At 37.6% G+C, this 23,338-nt stretch overlaps 1 protein-coding gene across 3 annotated transcripts in view; it reads left to right on the forward strand.

The window, feature by feature from the left end:
- Window positions 1-23,338, forward strand: part of Tenm1 (teneurin transmembrane protein 1) — a 559,933-nt gene that overhangs the window by 490,533 nt on the left and 46,062 nt on the right. The window lies entirely within an intron of this gene.

A 23,338-nucleotide genomic window follows, 5' to 3' on the forward strand; every position in this document is an offset into this window, starting at 1 on the left:
TTTCTTAAATAAAAGCAACACCTTTCTCAGATTTGTTTTATACATGTTTAGCAAAACTCTGATACTGGCCCTGTCCTCAGGAGTACTTGGACAAACCCTATGGCTTTTAGTGGCTTTTTTTTTTTTTGAATGAGAAAAATATGATAGAAATGTGCTATACTACTTTCTCAAAGAATAAATAAAGTATGATTTAAAAAACTTTCCACCACAGAATAAAGAGGTAAAAATCAGGGTAGCATTCATATGGACCCAAAAGTCTTATTCAATGTGTAAATGACATGTAGAGAGATTATAGACTATACAACATTATTTCAGCATTCTTTGGATACTTTTTCTTATTCTGTAACACAAATAGTTGATGGGTAAAATGTAAAGAGGCTAGACAATCCTTGAAGAGGCTATGCTCTAACATTTTACAGACCTGTAACTCTAATGATAGTTTCAAAGTAATTAGAGTAATATTGAGAATTTCAGCATTGATTAATGCATCAGGGAGGGTAGTTTCTGCTAAAGATAACCCAACGTTGTCTAAAAGTATTTTCAACAATAAAGCTTAATCATTTCATGTAGTGAAATGTCCAAAAATTAAACAAAGATGCCAGTAGACTTCTTTCTTCAGTCACATTGTCCAGAAATAAGCAGTATATGTGTATATATACTATATTTACTCGCTCACAAAGGAGAGATGGAATTTTCTGAATGAATTGAGACTCTAGAAACGAGTTATTTTCTTTGAGCATACTGCTTCTTAATCCTTGAATGGAAATGGGGTCCCATTAGGAATAAATGTAGGGTCACTGTTAGATAAGTTACATAAGCAACTGGTGCCATCAATTTCTAGTAAGATATCCTAGTAGCTTCTTTTTCCATAGCATATGAATCTGAGGATAACAAGGAAAATTAAAATAACACATTATCCAGTCTTTCTTTAGTCATTAGTTCTAATACCGTTCCCCACCACCATTTGTGCTCTTTAAAATGCTAGAGATGCACCTACTCGAGTTCTCTCTTTTTCTGTCCCTCCCTCACTCCAAAAAATGAAGTCATCTGAGTCAAGTTAAAAAATAAAATGAGGAGTGGGAAGGCCTGGAAAAATGGATAAAATTAACAAACTTCTTATTAGATATTTGAGTAGATCCGATGTTCAAGTTCTTAGAACAGTTTAACTTTCTATGATTCAAGATCTTGCAGAAGCCAAAGAAAAAGAGCATTATTTATGGAAATGTGGAAGGGTGTGAATGTATTTATATAGGGAGTAGAGAGAGAAAAGATACATATATGTGACTCATTTGTGAGTTATTTTTAACTTAAAATAGAACACTTAGTACTGTGATCAATCAACTCTAAACAACTGATGTGATTCTGTGGAAAAGTTATTCAGAAAAGAGAATTCTCTGTCTCAATAGAGGGAAAGTATGACACTTTTCAACCACAATTGATACTATAATAGCTCTCACCCCTTTTTGTTTGCAACTTACAGTAGATAGTATGATCTGTACTCACTCAGCAAATGCAGTTATGGTTAAAAAAAAATGATCCAAAGGCCTGGGTAGAGCTGAAGCAGAGACATGACTAGGGGTGAAATGGTGAGGGAGCTTGTAAGCATAATGGAGCTTTTATTTCATCCAGGAGAAAATGGAAAGCAAGTACCAGTAATAAGAGAGGAAATGCACCATGTGTGGTGGCAATATGCCTTTAATCTCAGTGCTGGTGATGCAAAGGCAGACAGATCTCTGTAAGTTCAAGGCAAGCCCTGGTCTACATAATGTGTTCCAGTCAGGGTTGCATACCTCGTCTCTAAAATAAAAAGGGAAAGAAAATAAATCCAAATCGTACAAATGTTGCTCAGTGATAAATTTATTGCCTCTCATGCAAGGTCCTAGGCTTAATACCCAGCATTGCTTTCAAAAAGTGTTTCAGAAGATGTTTGTGATTAGAGAATAGACAATGGAGTGGAGCAAAAACTGTTAGAGGATAAGAGACTATTTAAAAGCTGTAGGAGTGATATAGATATGACAAGAACAGACTATATCAGCGATTAAACATTCTTTTCAGAAGCTGATATACAAGCCAGGTATAGTAGCACACGCTTTTAATTCCAGCGCTTGAAAGGCAGAGGCAGACAAATCTCTGTGAAATCAATGCTACCCCTGGTGTACATAATATAATAAGTTCTAGAACACTGGAGCTACATAGTGAGATAGTCTTGAGGAGAGAGAGGGAGAAAGAGATCAGGGAGGGAGGGAAAAGGAAGGGAGAGGGGGAAGAAAGTGCTATACAAAGTAAGCTGCTTTTTGATGTGTTTTCTTGGTTTCTGTTCTACTGGGGCAATGCCATGGCTAGTACTTACAGAAGAAAGCATTTAATTTGGAGTCTGATTAGTTTCAGAGGGTTAGACCATAATGGTCATAGTGGAGAACATAGCAACAGGAGGGCAAGCAGGTATGATACTGTGGAGCAGCAGGTGAGAGCTTACATCCTGATCTGCAGACAGGAGGTAACAAGAGTAAGCCTAGGTTTGGCTTGGGCTTTTGAAACCTCAAAGCCCACCTCCAATGACACACCTCTTCCAACAAGACTATACCTCCTAATTCCTCCTAAACAAAGTCCACTGACTGGGGAACCAAACATTCAAATATATGAGTCTATGGGGCCGTTCTCATTCAAACTAGCACAGATGCTGAGCTGCTAGTTCTTTGTACCACACCAGTGTAGTGAGCCTGGCCATGATGCTGCCCACTTTTATGAAGTTGCATAAGCAGACACTATTAGAAGCTGGGTGTAAAGTATCAAAATATGAATTGAGAAAATAGATTTATCAAATCTTGGAACTCAACTCACAGGTGTGTTGATTGACTGAATTTCTAACTTAAGCAAGTACAAGGATGGCAAAAAGAAAGGGAAACAGATTTGAGCAACAATTGGATAACGGGTTCATTTTAGGGTATGCTTGAGTATGAGATGCCTATTCTAAGCAAAGAGGCTTTGAAGAAAACCATATACTAATCTAAAGATGAAGATATGAAATGAAGATTCTATTCATGATTATCTATTTGCTTGTAGCTACAGAAATGGCACTTAGGTGTCCAGTGAGAACACTTGGGAAGCATACATAGCATGCAAAGAAAAGAAAGGGTTTAAAACCAAACTCTAGAAAACAGTAAATTTCAAATAGCAAAAGAAAAAAATGTGTGTACCACAAAAAAAGGATAAGAATAAAAGATCAAGTAAGATAAAAATCCAAGAAGGTATAAACATCCCAAGAAAACAAGAACAGTATCTCTCATGTTGAGTAGATGTCATGGAATAAAAGAAGGGTTTTTTAAAAGCCATTTGATATTACAATGTTAGTGACTCTGAAGTACTGTGGTAGAGTAGACAATGAGGGAAAATGAAAAAATAATTTTTTCAGGTGTTTGAATAGAAGAAGATGTAAGCTGTTTTAAACAAGGGTTGGCTAGACAAGAGACTTTGGCTTTAAAATATATCAGCTCTTAGGTATGAGTAAATTATCAAGTTAGAACAGAAGTACAATGAATGCAGTCTAATTGATGAGTGGAGAAAAGATTCCAGCAAGGACCGTGGGTGGCACAGCTGCCTAGATCCTTGGTGTTTATTCCATCTGTTCAGACAACTGTGACCCATGTTTCTCCTGGCCATCCTTAAGAACATGGACAGTCGTCACTTAGAAAAAAACAAAGCTCAGTAGGGAGCTTCATAACACTTTCTAAGAGCAAAAGCTCAGTTGTTTATAATACTTACTTACAGTGGTCCAGCTGGGCTTACACACTGCTCAGCTTCATATCTTAGTAAGTCAAAATATACAGCTGGATGAAGGCAGAGACAAACATCTCAACAAAGCTTCACACTCTGTGCTGATAGGAATATACTAGATGCAGCTTAAGACGTGCGTACTGTTTCTAAGACTATGAGATAGCATCATATATGATCAAAGGATTTTTATGAGGTTCCTCCCTTTTGAAACTTTTCAGGTAAATAAATGTTAAATAGAAAACATCCAGACCTTATGGTGTAAGAAAGATGAACCAAGCATTCATGCAAATGTATCTCTACAAAAATATAACCATGTTGTCTTATCTTCCCTGCAATTCAAAACTATCATGTCTCCAACAATGCCAATCCTACCCATGCTAGCATAATATCTACACGTTTTGAAAAATGATGCAAGAGAAGGCTTCTTTGTCTTCTTTATTTTTCATTGTACTTATGTTCTAACTTGATAATTTTTCTTGTAACTTAATCTTCTGCACTTTCATAGAAAAACGGAGCCTAAGAAATCAAATCCTTAATAGCAGGTCATAATACCCTCTAGTGAAGTTCTAAAAATAACTGCCAACCTGTATTAAGAATTTTAAAGTGTTATTGTTAAATTTTCACTACAAATGATACTGAAGTACATAAGGATGCTTTTATGCAAGTGTACATTAACAGTGTACACATCCCCTTCCATACTCTCTGTGCTTCTCTTTTTTCTCTCCTCTTTCCACTCATTAGTCCCCTTTATTCCTCAGCTTCACTAGATTCCTATTATGTATGTCTATAGAAAATCTAGAAAACATAGATTTGTCTTTCTGAGATCAGCTAAATTTGATTCATATGAGTATTTTCTGTTGCATCCACTTTCTTGCAAATGACATAACTTCGTTCTTTATGACTGAAAATTTCCAGTGAGTGAATGTCTGTCTGTCTGCCTGCCTGTCTCTCTCTCTCTCTCTCTCTCTCCCTCTCTCTCTCTCTCTCTCTCTCTCTCTCTCTCTCTGTCTCTCTCTCTCTCTCTCTGTGTGTGTGTGTGTGTGTGTGTGTGTGTGTCTGTGTAGAGAGAGAGAGAGAGAGGGAGAGATGCATGTACATACAGTGTTATAGTGTTGTTGTTATACACTGTTCCATTTTATCTCCACAACCCAGCCATACTTAAAAGATTAGTTTTATTGTTCACATCAATGGATAAGAAAGTGGTTAGTGAGAAGGATGCATAGTATGCTGTGACCATTGAATTATAGAGTGATAAAATCAGTCCCTGGACAGAAAGAAAGTTTCAGGCTGCAGGTGTACATTCTTCTAACTTACACATTTTCAAAATTGGAGTTGATCAGACATCCTTTTATTTAGCCAAGAGATGAATGCCACTTGGTTGAGGACTATGCTGTTTAGTCACAGAACATGTGTTTACTGACAGTTAGGAAATAGTTTAAGAAAACCTAATCATCTCAAGAAATGAAATTTGCTTTGGCAATAAAATCAGCCACTTACTCAAAATCAATATATTTTTAAGTAAAACATGAAGCTCAACCGCTCTCAGTACAAACTCTGAAGTATAACTTCCCTTTCTAAGTAACCAGATTTTTCACTTCAGGGAATGAATTGATTCTGGAAAGAGTCAGATATTCATTTTCATTGCTTCATTTCAGTCTTCCTCCTCTGCCCTTGCCTCTCATGCTTATATACAATGGACCTGGAAGTCATACCAAGGGTAACTCTGAGAGCTGTATTTCCTATTTTAAGAAAGCCTAATGCTACAACAAAATTCAACCCAACAGCCGACATGCAAGCACAGATAATACTAATTTCCCATTGCCTAAAAGGCACATACTTTGATTTGTTTCCTTTTTCTGGTTGTTTTTAGCATATAATATTTACTTTAAACAAAATAAGCTTCCATTTATAAAATAATAAATCTTAAGAATCCCAGCAAATCTACTCCTACTCAATGATAACTCTTATAATGACCACCAAGGCAGTTTGGGGATATGTTCATGAGCAAAAAGCATACATTGGGAAACCACAGCTAAGTTGGATTGATATTTTTCACAATGATGTTACACTTTAAAGATTTTATTTTATGTGCATGTATATAAGTCTGCATGTGTCCATGTGTCCTGTGTGTGTAGGTGCCCACAGAAGCAGAAGAAAGTTTTAGATCCCCTGGAATTGGAGTTACAGGTAGTTTTATCTGCCAAGTATGAGTGCTAGAATCCAAACTCAGGTCCTTTGCAAGGACAATAAGAGCAAAAGCCATCTCTTCAGCCGCTAATGTCATCCTTTTGACACATGATTCAATAGCAGAGTACTAAATGACCCTGCCTCTTAGCTCTATCTCGTCACTAGTATTACACAATTCTTTATTTTAACCATACTACAGTGCTGCATTAGTCTGCATCTACATCTTGTTTGGTTCAGTACCCTTTTTTTGTATTCTTCTCTTAAAATCTAGTATCTTCACTAACTTTCCCAGTTTTGCATCAACTATGGATTTTATAACTGTCTTTTATGTCTTCATCTGTAATAAGGATCCAAGATGTATGTGTAGAGTATCTAGTCTAGTTATTAGGTAGATTACAGGCTGCCCATTTGATCTATCATTTATGGGCTGTGATTCATACCAAAAAATAAAATCAATACAATGACCTATGATGAATCTTTTTCCCAAAATGCTACTCAAAGAAAAATGTAGACTGTATAATGTGTAGTAAGAATAAGTATTATTTCAAGAAAATAATATTTCAACAGGCTCATAGTGTAAAAATAGTTCTGTGAGTAGGTCATATGCAAAATAGGTATGAAACTCACTTATTTCACCATATTTTTCTCAATTTATCCACAAAGGGATTGTGTAATTCAAAGGTTCCACAAAGTATTAGGAATTGTTTAAAGGAGACAAGAATGGCTTTAAAAAATCTGTTTGCACTCATGCGATCCACAAACACTACTTCCTGATCATAGAATAAGTAGACGACTTTTTAAAAATGTTTTGAGTTTTTTGTTTTGTTTTGTGTTGTTTTGTTTCTCTGAATCAAGTACCTTCCATGAACTTTATAGTACACAATCTGATTCTTCTTGAAGTTTGATTCGTATTTAACCCTCTCTAATAATCAATCATCCACTAGTTTTAAATAGTAATGAACTAAAAAAAATGGCCCCCTAAGTCCATTTACAATTTATTTGTAAGAGGTAATTCTTCCTGGCCAAATAGCCAAAAACTTGAATTCAGTAAGGTAGTTAAGTTTTCTTTTAAAACCCCTTCACCCATCTTGGGCTTTAGTAACTTTGAATCGATACTCTTTGTGGCCATTTTCCTTAACAGAAAAAAACAAAACCTTCCCTTCTCTCTCATCCATCAGCATTATACCACCTGCCCCAAGTAACAGACCTCTGGCTTCCCTGGCTGTCTTCCACTCTCTGCATAACTGAAAAAGCCATTTTCTGTTGTCCTTAGACTTTTTTGCAAGCTTCAGTCAAATAAACTACAACTGTATAGAAGGAGAAATATAAAGCATTCTTTTCAAAATCTACATGCCAATTCTTTCATAGAGTAGATTCAGCATTTTCTGTTGTTTTTTAAAATGCATATATAATAACACTCAAGCATGAAAAGTTACAGCAATATGGGACAAAAAAAAAACAAAATAAAAAGAAACAGCAATTTAAGAGAGAAAAGGCACCTTTATTTTCCTTTCTTCAACTCTCACCTAATGTCTCTCATTGTCTCTCTCCCCTGAAAACCTTTTCACAGTTATAGAATGTCCTCCATCACCCTGAGTGATGCAGATGATATCGAAACTCAAGTTTTTCAGAGGTTACTTGCCTTTCTTTGTGCACTTCCATCACTCTCCCATGTGCACACTGAATGAGAACAGAATTAGATCTTTCGAATGAAGGCCATTATAAGTGAAATTCCCTGCAGGGACTGACTTCTGAGTTTGTGAAGCTCTGTAGGGAATCAAGAAAATCTGAATTATAATAAGTTTGCTTGAATAAAGGGATCTCCCAGGAAAAAAAAAGAAAGTTTATTTTAAAAGTTCCTGCCACCAGAGAGGGAAATCTCACCACCTCAAATCCCACCACACCCTCTCAATGCTTAGATAAGTGTGAAACCCATCTACTGTCAATGCAAAGAAAGCATGTGTGGTGACCCTGGATAATTCAAAACAAGGTGTGTGTGGTAGACAGTAAGGGTAGATCGCAGATTAATAGCAAGATATAAAAGATAAAAACCAACATATCTGAAATATATAGAAATATTTGTCTTGGGAGCTAGCAATACCAGTGGGCAACAGGCACAGGAAGAAATGATGACAAAACAATAGGAGACACTTGAGGTGGAAAGAAGCTATAATAACAGATTAATAAGACCCAGAAAGTGAAAAGAAAGTTGTCTTATAGTCCTGGTGTCAATTGCTTATATTCTCTCAATTATTCATGGTCACTTTAACCAAGTGAAAAAAACATGTACAGATTCATCATCAAGTAATAGATTGTATGACATCAAAAGCCCTACCAGCCAACGCTCCAATGGGATGATGAGTCTTTGTTCACATTTGCCATTGCAGGACCACAGAACAACAGCAATGTAGCTGCTGGGCAATTGTTTTTTTTCAGGACTTCAAACATGCTCTCAATCAAATCTCCAGCTAAACAGACATGTAAAAAGAAACGGACACCAACTTCAAGGCACATAGCAATCATATTTTGCTGCCACAGAATATAGCGGTCACCAGATTCATTTAAATGTCTTATTTTGCAGCCATACAGAAACTATTTTTAATTAGGAACTTAGGAGTTCCTAATGACTTCCCATGTTACTCACTTGTCAATAGAAGATATGCTCAAAATAACGGCTACAAATTGTATTAAAAGTGAAGAATAGCCATTACTTTTTAGTTGCCCTTTTAGTCATTAAAAAATATATCTTTCTGAATCATTCATTCTTCTGAAATAGTAATATAGAAAAATTCATTTTGTCTAATTCTGACCCAAAAGAAGGTGCTCTGTAATTTCACTTTCAGCACTACAACTTCTTTAAAAAAAAAAAAGACACTAGAATCCTAGAGCTTGTTAATTATTCCTCTTTATGAAGGCTAATTTAATAAATTACCCAATTGTTGATTAAGTGGCCTCTCTTTTTTAATGGGAAAACACTTGCAAACGTATGGAGTGCTTTACAAATATAGAGGGTGATGTAAGATGCTAATTGGCATCTTCAGGAAACGGTTTCTGCCGATTCATCATATGCTTTCTAAAATGGGAGGACACAAGAACAAACCAAGTTTCAAGGTGGTTATTCTGATTTTGTAATATCCTTTGTTGTCAGTGTCTAATTTAAATGTATTCCTGGATAATGTTATTTATTGCTTATGCAGCCAAAACTCAGTCTCCTGGCTCTGTCACATACAAGAAAAAAAAATAAACATAAAAACACCGTTTGGAACTGGGAAGGCCAGCCAGACATTTCTTTAAGCCTTGATAGAGGATTCAAGAGACAAATTCAGGTCTTTTTGATAGCTTCTCCTTCACAATAACACCAATGTGCAGTCAACAAAGCACAATGGTTAAGAAAAGGGACTGCTTAATTTCAAATCCTTGATCTATACCTGATGGATGCCCTTGGAAAAAAATTGTTTATCTATAACTGGGAATGATAATGTACCTGCCTCATAGTGAGGTTGTAAAGCTTCCACGAGGTCAATATGTATAAATCATTTAACAGAGTATTTGGCTTACAAGTGCTCAATAAAATACTACCTTAGTAATAGGAATAATAGTAGCTGTATTTGACCTTGCTCTCCCAATATAGAAAACTGACCTGATACCTAACAGGATTGGAGTAAAATGAACTAGCAGAAGGTTGGAATTGATAAAGAGATTATGTAAAAAAAACTTCTGATCTGACCATTTTATGGAAGGGTAGGTACCTTTTGCAGACAGGCAAATATCGGTAGGTGTGTTTGATGAGCTGTGACAAGCACATGTTCCAGAAACTGATTTTAGTCTGCTTTGACCTTCACAGATGGTCTTCTGCTTAATGCTTATGTGAAGTTCTGTCTAGATAACTTAGTGAATGATCATGATAGGCATTGAATGGTACCCCAAATCCTTCGTTTACTTTTTCCTTTAAAGAACTGATATGCAGATTGTGGAGCTAGGGCTGGGATGCACAGGAATTGCACATATCCATGTAATTGAGATTTTTTTTGATCATCTCCCATCTCTTTAATCTTTAGAGGTAAAGGCATTTATTTGGTGAGTAGCCTGCAGTCACTCTAGATGGGCCAATTTTGCCAAAGATAGATAAATAAATAAATAAATAAATAAATAAACAAGCAAATAAGAAAATAAATATTAGCGATGATAACAAAGAAGAATTTATCTAGGTCAATATGAAGAATGCTGTCATTCTCAAATGAAAACAAAATGAAACAGAAAGGCTCCCAGCTAAGTATAAAATCAAAAGTCTTGAAGCTGGAGTTTCCTCAGTAGAAAGCAACACCCTTGATTTTTTTTTTTAATCAAGTTTAGTCTGTTAGCCCCTTTACCTTCCTAATGACACTGGTTTATTGGTGGTGGTTTGGTTTTGTTTTACTTTGTTTTGTTGTTGCTGTTTTGGTTTTTAAAAATATTCAGGTTCTAAGCATGTCTATCAGGATTCCTTTTTAATCTAATATAAAAGATTTACCAAAATAATAAACTGAGACAAATGTTGCAATAAGACTATGTACAAAGTTCCTTTACATAGTATTGTTCTCCAAATTCACTTAAGTTGTTTTAGCTGCACTTTGGGGCCTCCATGTCTCAAGTAAACAAATAATCAGTAAACTCTAATACAATAACCTGTTATTACGGATACTTGCACTGATGCCTCCAAGTTGACAGCCCAAACCACTTGTATAAGAAGCAAATAACAGCAAATCCATAGCTTCAACTTCAGCATATCCAAATTCTGCTGAAATGTCTGCACAGAAGCAAATAGGCTGAGTTTTCAGACGCCTTAAAATAAAAGTCAAGTACCGTGTTCAATGCTATATCGAAAACGTAATTTATCACATAAATAAAACTCCCTCAGCAGTGTCCTCTTTCCACACAAAGGACAATGGCACGTTAGCTCTTATTAAAACTATTAAGCACCAGACAAAAAGCATCTTCAAAGTTCAGGGAGAGTCACAAAATGCAAAGCTTGCAAACTACTTTGGAAGTGTTCGTTCTTCTACGTGTTTTCTTTAGCATGCTCCATGACCTGAGGTGAACCTGAAGCTGTCTCCGATACAAAAATACTTGGTTGATAAATTCAGTAGTTTGTGTCTAGATGTTTTAGGACAATATCCCAGCCCAGACCATTTGTTCTCATTCTATCTCTTAAGTATAGCCCCAAGTCCCCCTTAAGTACAAAAGAGGAAGTAGATACATCAACACAAACCCTTCTTTATCAAACGGAAACACCATTCCAAGATGCTGTCCTACATAAGAGGGCCATCTAGTCATGTAAAAGTCAGAATATTTAGAAATTACTAGTTAATTAAAAGTAAATAAAAACCTTCCAGTCTGTGCCTATGCCTAAAACTGACCTTAATACTTGCTTGTCATTAAAATGGTATAAATGCAAAAAACAGGAGGGGGGATGGGATAGGGGTTCTAGGGAAGGGAAATGGGAAAAGGGGATGGAATCTGAAAAGTAAATAAATAAAACATCCAATAAAAAAAGAAAAAAGGAAATAAATAAATAAATAAATAAATAATAGAACACACAGACTCTGTATGTTGAGAGGACTTATCCTAAGACACATTCTTTCTTGGCATAGAATTCATTTAATAAATGAATAGTATAAATTCAAAATATTTGATATGCAAGTGTGTCATATGGTTTATTCCAGTAAATGTTCTAAGATTCCAAGTTTTAAGAACAAAACTTAAGTCAATCCAAGAAAATGCAACTTACTCTTGATACCCACCACATTCATGTGAAAATAAACCGAGGTTCAGTCTTATGCCCATTTGAGTCACCTCTCACTACAAGTCCATGGAAAGACAATTCTGAAAGAATGATCCCAGTATCTAACAAGGTAACTATCCAGTGGGAATATTAAAAAATGTAGTTATAGATATTCAACAGATTACAGCTTACAAATACAATTCTGGACAGAGAGAAAACATTGTTGTAAGTCAACTTAATAAACATGAAGTACAGAGCTATAACTCCAAAGGAATGTGGGAAAATCATGTAACCTACTATGTAATTAGCCTCAAATATCACAGGAATGAGATGGCAGTACAGAATAGTAGCATTTCAATGGGGCCAGAAAAGCCTTCATAACACAAATTCCTTCTCATTCACAACAAAATTCCTAATATACATTTATTTTATGTGTTGTTGTTGTTGTTTTACTTTTATGGCAATTTTAGCATCTATTACTTAGGCTTGGCCTAGGCCATCTAATATATGAAAATCATTGACCAATTAGTGACAAGATGGGCCCTGATAATTTTTGTTTACCTTTACTATTTTATGTTTGCCAGCATCTTACTTTTCTTTTTGTTGCTATGATAAAATAATCTAATATAAACAATTTAAAGGATAAATATATTTCTTTTGGTTCATGGCTCAAGGTACAGTACTTTAAAAGATGGCATGGATGTCAAAGATCTGCTTTGACATCCAGAAGTGCCAGGGTAGGTAAACCAAGGCAGGCAGCGAGGTGTGACATAGGCAGGAGTCAGTGCTGAGAGTAACTGACGGAGGTCAGCACTAAGACGGGCTGATGGGGGGGGTCAATTCTAGATAGTGTCCAATAGGGGCTAATTAAAGAAATTACTGAGCAGACTTTTCTCTGAGGGAACTGGGGCTGGAACTCCCTGTGGCCAGTGGAAAAACTCTGAACTCTTTTACCTCTTAGGGGCCAGCAAGAAAGAAAAGGAAAGGGAGAAAATTCACACACACAAATACCCACACACACATTGAGTGGATGAAGCAAAAGGCAGATTCCAATAACTTTATACATATACATACATACATACATACATACATACATACATGCAGACAGACAGAAGGACAGACAGACATATACATATTCACACATTGATGTTCCTGCCTTGATGATAATGGACTTAACCTCTGAACCTGTAAGCCAGCCCCAGTTAAATGTTGTCCTTAAAAAGACTTACCTTGGTCACAGTATCTGTTTGCAGCACTAAACCCCTAAGACACCCATTACCTTTACAAGAAATAACATTGTTTAGTACAGGCAAAGAAAACAAGTTATTCCCAAAAATCCACATACATTTGTAACTAAGCAACTTGTTAGAGATTAACAAAGTGAGCAAGCAAGGGAGTTTTCTCAGTCATGTCCTCTTACTGGCAGGCAGCACTTTGTGGTTACAAAAGAGATGTATTTTATTATTTATCTTTAAAAGTAATCTTATAAGAATCTTAAAATAATCACAAATCTGAACTTTCATATATAAAAATCAGTCATACCTACTTTAAATTCTCAGAATGCATATATACTCATAGCAATTCTTATTAAATGGTATCAGGAAGCTGAGGGCAAAAATGGGTATAAGAAGCCAATCATCACCAGTCCAGCCTCAGTGAGAGTCACATCAACCAGTGCTACCATCGTTCTTGTTCCCTGACCTTTTATAAGTTCCAGAGCTTAACTGATAAGAGCATGCATTTCTGAACTTCAGATTGTTCCCTAAGATTTGCTACATCAGAACCAATAGCAAAAACATCTCAACCTAGCTTCACTAACAATTTTATTTTTCCAAATGGTTTCTAAGGGTGGTGGTCATTCCTGACAATCTACATTTCTGAGCTCTTTCCTCGGGTGGCGATTGAATCATTAACCTGCTCCAGCAGCAACGTCTAAAAGAGATCAAGTATTATTAAGAGGGTTGTGAGGGCAACAAGCAGAACAAAACTCCCTAACAGCATAAAGTCCTCAAGACACATGGTTCTCGGGATAGGGCCACACCTAGAGGCACCCATCATGGCTGTGCTAATCAGTGAGCCACATTCCATGAGTTCTAAAGTCATTTGTTGTTCCTCCTCCATGGCCCTTAGCAGAGTACATCATGGCATGGAAGTCAAGACAATAGGATCATTAAGCAGCTAGTTAGTTTCCTTATCCCCACAGGCAGAAGAGTGAAACAAATATATGCATGCTAGACCCCAGCTAACTTTCTCTTTTCTATCACTCTTGGACCCAAGCCCAGTGAATGGTTCTAACCACCAGTGGGACAGATCTTACCACTTAACATAATGAAAGCAACTCCACAAAGACATTCTCAGGGACCCTTCTCTCAGGAAGATTCTAGATTGTGTGAAGTAAACAATTGATACTATTAACTACTTTACGGTTACCACTGGCCTGCCGTAGTGTATTACTCTTTCTTTATCCCTGTATTTGGAATCATGCTATAAATATTAGTCAAGACCCAGTGAGTACATAAAAAGTACTTCATTATTTTAACACTATTTAATAGTGAGATGAGCTGCATGGATGTTAAACAGGTTAAGAAAATTAAGGACACCTTCAGGAAATGGCTGCCACCTCTAGATCTGGGGAACAAGAAGAAGAGTTTGAGATTGTTAGATCCTACAAAGGTGAGAATTTTGTTCCATAGGTAGGACATAAGCAATATCCAATATATACAAAGAACTCAAGAAATTAGACTCCAGACAACCAAATTACCCTATTAAAAAATGGGGTATAGAGCTTAACAAAGAATTTTCAACGGAAGAAACTCGAATGGCCGAGAAGCATCTAAAGAAATGTTCAGCATCCTTAGTCGTCAGGGAAATGCAAATCAAAACAACCCTGAGATTCCATCTCACACCAGTCAGAATGGCTAAGATTAAAAACTCAGGTGATAGTAGATGCTGGCGAGGGTGTGGAGAAAGAGGAACACTCCTCCATTGTTGGTGGGACTGCAACATGGTGCAACCACTTTGGAAATCAGTCTGGCGGTTCCTCAGAAAATTGGACACAGCATTACCTGAGGATCCAGCTATACCACTCCTAGGCATATACCCAGAAGATGCTCGAACATATAACAAGGACATATGCTCAACTATGTTCATAGCAGCCTTATTTATAATAGCCAGGAGCTGGAAAGAACCCAGATGTCCTTCAACTGAGGAATGGATTCAAAAAATGTGGTATATTTACACAATGGAGTATTACTCAGCTATTAAAAACAATGAATTCGAGAGGTTCCTTGGTAAATGGATGGAACTAGAAATTATCATCCTGAGTGAGGTAAGCCAATCACAAAAGAACACACATGGTATTCACTCACTGATTATTGGATATTAGCCTAGAACCTTGAAATGCCCAAGATGCAACTCACAGGCCACATGAAGCCCATAAAGAAGGAAGACCAAGTGAGGGTGATTCGGTCCTTCTTAGAAGGAGCAACAAAATACTCAAGGGAGCAAATATGGAGACAAAGTGAGGGACAGAAACTGAAGGAGGGGCCGTCTGAAGACCACCCCACCTGAGTATCTATCCCATGTGCAATCACCAAAGGTAGAGGCTGATGTGGAAGTCAGGAAGTGCATGCTGATAAGAGCCTGATATGGATATCTCCTCAGAGGCCTTCAAGAGTCAGACATATTCAGAGGCAGATGCTCACAACTAGCCATTGAACTGATCATGGGGTTCTCAATAGAGGAGTTAGAGTGAAGACTGAAGGAGAGCTGAAAGGATTTGCAGCACCATGAGGAGAGCAACAATACCAACCAACCACAGCTCCCAGGGTCTAAACCACCAGCCTGGGAGCACTTAGGGAGGGATCCAGCGCTTCAGTTGAATATGTAAGAGTGGAGGGCCCTGCTGGGCATAGGTGGAAGAAGAGAACCTTGACCTCATGAAGGCTGGATGCCCCAGGGGGTGGGAATTTTGAGGGTGGGGAGGTGGGAGTGGGGGGAGGTAGATAGAGGTTACATCCACAGAGAAGAAGGAGGAGGAGTGAGGGGATTGGGGGTTCCTGGGTGGGTGGGGGATGGGGTAAGGGGACAACATAGGAAATGTAAATAAAACATCCAATTAAAAAAAAATGACTAGCTTCCATGGTACCAAAAGCTATCAGGTAATCTTTCAAAAGAGGTAAACAACCAGCAGTCCTACCCAGCTATGACACCCATGAACCACAACAATAAATAATATGGTACAATAACTCTCATGGTGCAGTAGTGGCGTGCATATTTTGAGGGTAACCAACAGTTCTTTAATTGGCTTAAGACCCATTCAAGAAGAGGTAAATCATTCCTGGTACTGGAACCCTAGCCGACTATCCAGGCCTTGTGAATTCATGGATCTTGGATAAGAACTTAGCCACTTCAGTAAAGCAGCATAATCCCTAACTACATTCTAAATTTTTGTCCTATCTCCACAGATAAGTGTACTTCACATCCCACACCAAAGAAACTTATTTTTCAACAGGTAAAGACCAGTACAGAAAACTACAGCCAATCAAAATTCAGACTTGTGGAGCCCAGTCCCAACTGATACATCTATAACACAATCCCTGTTATCTAAGACTAAGAAGGCTTATCTTTGAAGGTATCAACAGTTTTCAGGACTATAAAGGGGTCCTGATACCAAACATCTTGGGAATGATTATTCTAGAGGAAAGAAACAGTGAAAGAGGACCTTCTTTTAATATAGGGGTTTCACTTAGGCTCATTAAGAGAATAAGCACATGTATCTTCTAAGATGGCTCTTGGGTCCATAAGCCCTGTCCAAAATAATACTGGTGGAGAGCCTGAAATCTTCACTTCCGCTAGAGACCCAAAATCTGATGGGTGCTATAAAAGTTTGTTCATACAGGCTCCCTAAGAACAATCAGCATGTACATACTTTCTATGAGTCTGCTGTGTAATTGCCACTACCTCATCCTAATAACAGTCATAATTGCTCTGGGTTTCCGTCTACCCTTTCTGGCATCTCTTTTCTGAAGCCTCAATTTTGGAAATGGCACTTGTGAATACACAGAATGTTTAACGACTTCCACTTTTCAATTTACAGTCAAAGTCATCTATCAGCAGGAGATGAAAGCCCAGTGTGAAAACTACAGAATGTCCTTCAGACTCCATGGCTAATTTGTTTGTAAATTCGATTGTTATTGTAAGAAGAACATATTGTACATGGTGCTACTTACATGATGCTACTTGCCAATTTACTATTTGTGTCTGTTCTATCTTGGGCTTTATCATTGCAGTCAAAGAAATAACCCTTTTAGCACTTGGAGAAATGGGGAGAGGAACATGGAATACTGTTTTCTCTCTTAAGACTGTATTTTAATTTTACATCTATTTCGTAAATACTTATTGTGTATTCATCATTGTGGGGGATATGGTAGCTGAAGGAAGGTCAAGCAGACAACAGTCTAGGAAAATAGAAAACACTATGAGGTCAGGCAATGATAGCATGTGTTCTGTGATACTTCAGAGAGAGGAGATCACTGTTGTGTCTTTGCAGGAGATGGGACTCTTGCCCTCCTGAGAGCCAATGTTTTGCTTGTACAGAAAAGCCTGGGGCTTAAAAAGAACTCCCTTAAATCATTCTTCAGTTTCTTCCTGCTGAGAAGTTGCAGAAGCTTGTCTGTTGCAGGTTGTTAATATTATAGTATTGGCCCAAAAAGATAGGCCAAGCTTCCAATTCCCTTTGGCACCTAGAGCAATTTACAGGCCAGACGTATGAGTGCACTGCTTTTATGAAATGGCCTGATTTCATTGATCAGCCACTCTGAGATTATGTTTTCGTTTCTGTAGCTACTGCTCTCCCTTCCTGCTGATAGTTTCAGGAAGAAACTATTAAAAAATTTCACCATGGAGATGGGAAGATATAAGTGGGCAGGGCGCTGAGCAGGAAGAGGAAACATCACAACTCATCATTTTCTCCTCTGAAGTTCATTTCAAGTGAGCCTCGAATTCCACAGATTGTCTCTCTCATCTTAACTCTGTAATGCTTCCAAATGATAAGGACACTAATAACAGCAGATGGCCTAATGAATATTTAGAAGGAGGATTTAAATGGCTGTATTTTCATTAGGGCTCCAGTGTGCTTCCTGGTTTTGCCCACTACTTCCCTGTGTGAAAGACAAAATCACACACACTCAACAGATGGCCCAGCTCAAGATTGTGTCTCCAGAACTCTGGAGATTGACCGCCTGACCACTTACCACACACAAAGAGTCATTTAAGAAAGCATGCAGATTATAAACTTGAGAGTGAACAAAACAAAACAAAAATATAACTGATTAATATTGAATACCTGAGTTTTAATGAGAAGGGAGTCAAAAGAAATCACCCTCACAACACATTGAGCAGATCTGGCTGAAGTCTTTTAATAACAGCTTCTTACAGATCCAGTAATGATGAAATCCTCTGTGGCAAACAGTCTGCTCTAATTAATGTTTCATCCAAACCGTAAGCATATCTGGGTGACTCCAGCAGCAACAATGACATGAAAATCTAACACCTCATTGCACTGTACGCTAGTTATTAAGTTACTGTCTCACAGCTCCAAACTCACCCATTTAAAGGCATTGCTTTGTGATGCTGGGGTTGAGACGATGCTATCTACAGTTTGTTTTATTTTTCCAGCTGGATTTCTGATAGATTCTGACAATATGGAGAATAAAGGGATGCTGGGAGGCTCAACGAGTGAGAAGGGACTGGTTCCTTCTTCCAGGTTTCTATTCTTGTCAATAGTGCCTCAATAGTAGTCCTTCATTCTGTCAGCAATATCTGACTGCAATTTTCAGCTCATTTGCATAGTCTCAGGCTCAGTCTCATCTTGCTCTCTTACAGGTACCAGAGCCTCATTTGTTATAAGTACATTACTGTGAGACTGTCAGTATCCTCCTCTCAACAGCTTATGTCCTACCTTTTTTGTATATTTTATTTATTTACAATGCAGATGTCATCCCCTTTCCCCATTTCTCCTCCCTAGAACTCCCTATCCCATCCCCCCTCCTCCTTTCTGCTTTTATATCATTTTGAATACGTGCATGTATTAAGGTCAGTTCTAGGTTGAGGGTCTAGCAATACAATAGATGCAAATAGTCAAGTAAGAAGCAAGACGATAAACACAAATAGTCAAAGAACAAGCAAGGCAACAATCACAATTACTTAAGCATCCAGGGAACCACACTCTTGTTTCTGCATCCCGCTCCCTTTGCCCCATGGCTTTCTAGCCTTTCTGTGTAAAAATATTCCATTTTTCCTTCTTTTGTTTGCATCCCGTAATTGTTCAAAGCTGAACGACGAAAATATAAAAATTCAAACTGCCACGTTAAGCAGTAAAGTACACGTGACTAATACCAAGCCTTTTAGCAACGGTCCACATAGGCTTAGACCCCTGCTGTATCATTCTTCATCTCTATGTATCTTACTTTCAGTCTCCTGATCTGTAAATTGGGATATAACTGTAAATATACAGTGTACCACAGGTAGGTGCTAACTGCTTTTATCTTTGGGGTGAAAAAAACGATGCTTTTCACTTACTTTATTAGCTGTTTTTTGTTTGTTTGTTTTTGTTTTTGTTTTGTTTTGTTTTGGTTTTTCTTTTTTTTTTCTTTTTTTTTTTATTGGATGATTTATTTACATTTCCTATGTTGTCCCCTTACCCCATCCCCCACCACCCCCTCGGAACCCCCAATCCCCTCGCCCCTCCTCCTTCTTCTCTGTGGGTGTAACCTCTATCTACACCCCCCCACTCCCACCTCCCCACCCTCAAAATTCCCACCCCCTGGGGCATCCAGCCTTCATGAGGTCAAGGTTCTCTTCTTCCACCTATGCCCAGCAGGGCCCTCCACTCTTACATATTCAACTGAAGCGCTGGATCCCTCCCTAAGTGCTCCCAGGCTGGTGGTTTAGACCCTGGGAGCTGTGGTTGGTTGGTATTGTTGCTCTCCTCATGGTGCCACAAACCCTTTCAGCTCCTTCAGTCTTCACTCTAACTCCTCTATTGAGAACCCCATGATCAGTTCAATGGCTAGTTGTGAGCATCTGCCTCTGAATATGTCTGACTCTTGAAGGCCTCTGAGGAGATATCCATATCAGGCTCTTATCAGCATGCACTTCCTGTCTTCCACATCAGCATCTACCTTTGGTGATTGCACATGGGATAGATACTCAGGTGGGGTGGTCTTCAGACGGCCCCTCCTTCAGTTTCTGTCCCTCACTTTGTCTCTGTATTTTCTCCCTTGAGTATTTTGTTGCTCCTTCTAAGAAGGATCAAGTCACCCCCACTTGGTCTTCCTTCTTTATGGGCTTCATGTGGCCTGTGAGTTGCATCTTGGGCATTTCAAGGTTCTGGGCTAATATCCAATAATCAGTGAGTGAATACCATGTGTGTTCTTTTGTGATTGGCTTACCTCACTCAGGATGATAATTTCTAGTTCCATCCATTTACCTAGGAACCTCTCGAATTCATTGTTTTTAATAGCTGAGTAATACTCCATTGTGTAAATATACCACATTTTTTTAATCCATTCCTCAGTTGAAGGACATCTGGGGTTTTTCCAGCTTCTGGCTATTATAAACAAGGCTGCTATGAACATAGTTGAGCATATGTCCTTGTTATATGTTCGAGCATCTTCTGGGTATATGCCTAGGAGTGGTATAGCTGGATCCTCAGGTAATGCTGTGTCCAATTTTCTGAGGAACCGCCAGACTGATTTCCAAAGTGGTTACACCATGTTGCAGTCCCACCAACAATGGAGGAGTGTTCCTCTTTCTCCACACCCTCGCCAGCATCTACTATCACCTGAGTTTTTAATCTTAGCCATTCCAGTCAGAATGGAAGCTAGTCATTAAGGAAAAGGTTTTCAGATCAATTCCAGCTCAAGGGCCTTTGGGTCCTGTGTCTGAAGTGCGTAGTATCAACAATAGAGATTTAGCCTTCCACCTCAGGCAACTAAAGACAGTAGAAATAGCCTGTAATGTTTGAGGAGTCTCTTCAACAACCCTGACCAATGACCCAAAAGAGGATTTCTTATACTTAGTGAGTTGTTGTTGTTGTTGTTGTTGTTGTTGTTTTATGGTCTTTGGTCCTTGGAGGGAACATTGTCAGCCTAAATGAGAAATTTTCATTTAACCCATAAATGTATATTTATACACTTACTTGCATGTATTATGGGTATTTTTAGGTCGATCATTAATAACATGATTTCACATAACTTTTAGACATCCTTGCAATTTGTTTTAACCTTCTTCCTTCAATCTTCTTTACCTATCTTTCTCCTCCTCCCTCATTAGATCCCACCCCATTTTCCTATTTCTCCTATTGGATCACTTGTACTCTGATATTCTCTTCAGCATTTCAATGATCTTTTCTTTATATGAGTATTGTCATGTCCTTAGAAACTAAGAGCGTGGATGCTGCTTGTTTGTTGCTTGTGTTGAGAAAAGATTAGATTGGGGGTTTTGTTGCTTTTGGGTTTTGTTGTTATTGTTGCTTTGTGGGGATAAAAAAGTCTCATTATATCATGCAGGTGGCCTAACTTTCAGTGACTCTGAGTCTCTGGGTGTGGAGAATGCAGATGTGTGCCATCCTGCCTGGATTATAGAATGACTTTTTAAACTGAAAGCATATAAGCTTCAGGGATGCTCTAGAAAACTCAACTGTAAACTCATGGCCATGCATATAATGGCAAATGGATTTATTAATAATTTTTGTCTCAAAGACTTCCTAAAAGAGTTTCAGACAGTCTCTGAAGTTCCTAAATCAAACTGATAATCCCATGTTATATTAATTATACCAGGAACATAAATTTAAAGGCTTTGGAATTTGGTCCTAAACCTTCATTGAACATATGCATTGATCGTTAAGACATGATTATCAGAAAAATGAAAATATGAAAGGGGTGGCAAACATACTTCAAAATGGTAGAAACAGAGCAACTCTCATTAATACCAGTCACTGTACGGAAACCAGATTAGTGACAAAAACACATTGATGAAACAGTACTTTTCAGTATATGTTTGCATGTTTTATTTTATAACTACTTTCATTGAAATTATTAAAAGCAACCAAGCACCGATGTCTTCAATTAATAAATATTTGCCAGCTATGACCCTAGATGCATTATAAACTGAATGAGATTCATCCTTAGTTTTTTACACTCATAGACCTGGTAGAAGATGCACAAGTAATGTCTAGTATAGCACAGCCACACTAGATATGATTGAGAGTCACATAGAGCTAGAAAAGCTTCTTAAAGTGCTCAGAGACGGAGCCCCATGTATTCAATAATTCTCGAAGTTTATCTTTTCATTAAGTTGGATCAATTTCCCATCCTATGCATGAAGGGGTGCCCTACATAATGGTTGCAAATGGAGCTTGTTATGTTAATTGAAATAGGAGAAGCACAAAAAGACAGATACTGCATGATCTTACACATGTAAAAGTGTTGATGTCACAGAAGTTAAAAGGAGAATGGAGTTTATCAAAGGCTGAGAACAGTGGAGGGTAGGAGCTTATCCATGGATATTAAGGTAACAGTTGAAAAGGAACAAACTATTCTGGTGTTAGTTACAGTTCAATGGCTCCAGGCAACAATTAAGCAACTTTACATTTCAAAAGCCTAGAAGACAGAATTTTGAAAGTTTTCACCACAGAGAAATAAAAAGGTCTTGAGAATATATATTTTATCTGATTTAAACATTATAGAATATATATTAAAACTTTACATTGTACTCCATTAATATGGACAGCTTTTAAGGTTTTTATATACCAGTTAAAATGAACAATTCTAAAAGACTGTCCTAGTTGTATTCCCACATTTACCAAAGTATTAATTTATTCAATTTAGGTTACTGTAATTTTGTAAATACAGATGATTTCTCTATAGAGGAAACACTAGAAGTTTGTTAAACCAGTGTATCTATAATGGTATAATCAATCAGTAGCTCCAATCAAAATGAAAACTCACAAGCTAGAGCACCATCTTCATTTTGATTATATTCCATTGAGAACAACAGATAACACCAAGACAACACAGGCGCAAGCAAGATACCAGGTAGAGTAAATGTGTCATTCAGGATTGAGGTGGAAGATCCACACACATATTCATTCAGGATCCAAGCTCCTGAATTACTTCTACCTGATTACATAATGCCTATTTCTAAGCAATGTCATGGTTCAAGATATTTGGCAGAACTTTCATCATTCATATGTCCCAAAGATAGCCAAGACCATAGAAATTTTCTTCCAGGTCAGTTAGCTCTCTAGTGAGCATTCTTTATAACATACCTGCAACTGTGGATTATTTCATCATTCCTCTTATATCATACTGTCTGAAACTTTACAACATGGACAGAGCTAACTGAAAATAATGTTTCATTATAAATAGCAATATATATGTACATAAGAATGAAGATTAGCCATTAAGTACTAAAGATTGAATAGACCTAGAACGAACTGGAGATCTCTGAAACAAGAATATCAGGAGGCAAAGATTTGAGATTTCATATTAACCTTCATCCTATCTGAGCATCTTCAAATTTACAAAAGGGAGAAATCTCACCAAGATAAAA

The sequence above is a fragment of the Grammomys surdaster genome, unplaced genomic scaffold (genome assembly GCF_004785775.1).
Source record: "Grammomys surdaster isolate TR1022 unplaced genomic scaffold, NIH_TR_1.0 60, whole genome shotgun sequence".
NCBI classification, from domain to species: domain Eukaryota; kingdom Metazoa; phylum Chordata; class Mammalia; order Rodentia; family Muridae; genus Grammomys; species Grammomys surdaster.